Source organism: Poecilia reticulata, linkage group LG4 (genome assembly GCF_000633615.1).
Source record: "Poecilia reticulata strain Guanapo linkage group LG4, Guppy_female_1.0+MT, whole genome shotgun sequence".
Taxonomy (NCBI): domain Eukaryota; kingdom Metazoa; phylum Chordata; class Actinopteri; order Cyprinodontiformes; family Poeciliidae; genus Poecilia; species Poecilia reticulata.
In genome coordinates this window covers 3,547,239-3,547,648 of record NC_024334.1, presented here as the reverse complement: position 1 = coordinate 3,547,648, position 410 = coordinate 3,547,239, and positions in this window count along the sequence as shown.

Below are 410 nucleotides of genomic sequence, written 5' to 3'. Positions count from 1 at the left end.
GTTTTAACCAGAAACTCACCTGACAGATTCACACCTGCAGTTTCTGTTAACGTTGAATTAGGTTTTTATTATAGAAACTGATTCGGAAACATTTTCTTTTGCCTGATTTTGGTTACTTGTATGAATTATTGTCATTTTGGTCCATAAAATACAAATATTTCCACTTAACTTCACATTTTGGTCCGTCTGATGATGTAATTTTTAAATATTAAATGATTGATAATTTGATCAGTTACTCAATACTTCAATAGACTTTCTACCAAATATGTTTTTCCTCTTATTGAGTGATTTCTTKTATGGCTACTTTTTACTTTAATTTAGTAAAAATATGTTGAAGTAGTGCTAGTCTGACTTGAGGATAATGTTTGGCTACTCTGCCTGCCTCTGTACGGTAACCCTGAAGTGCAAAC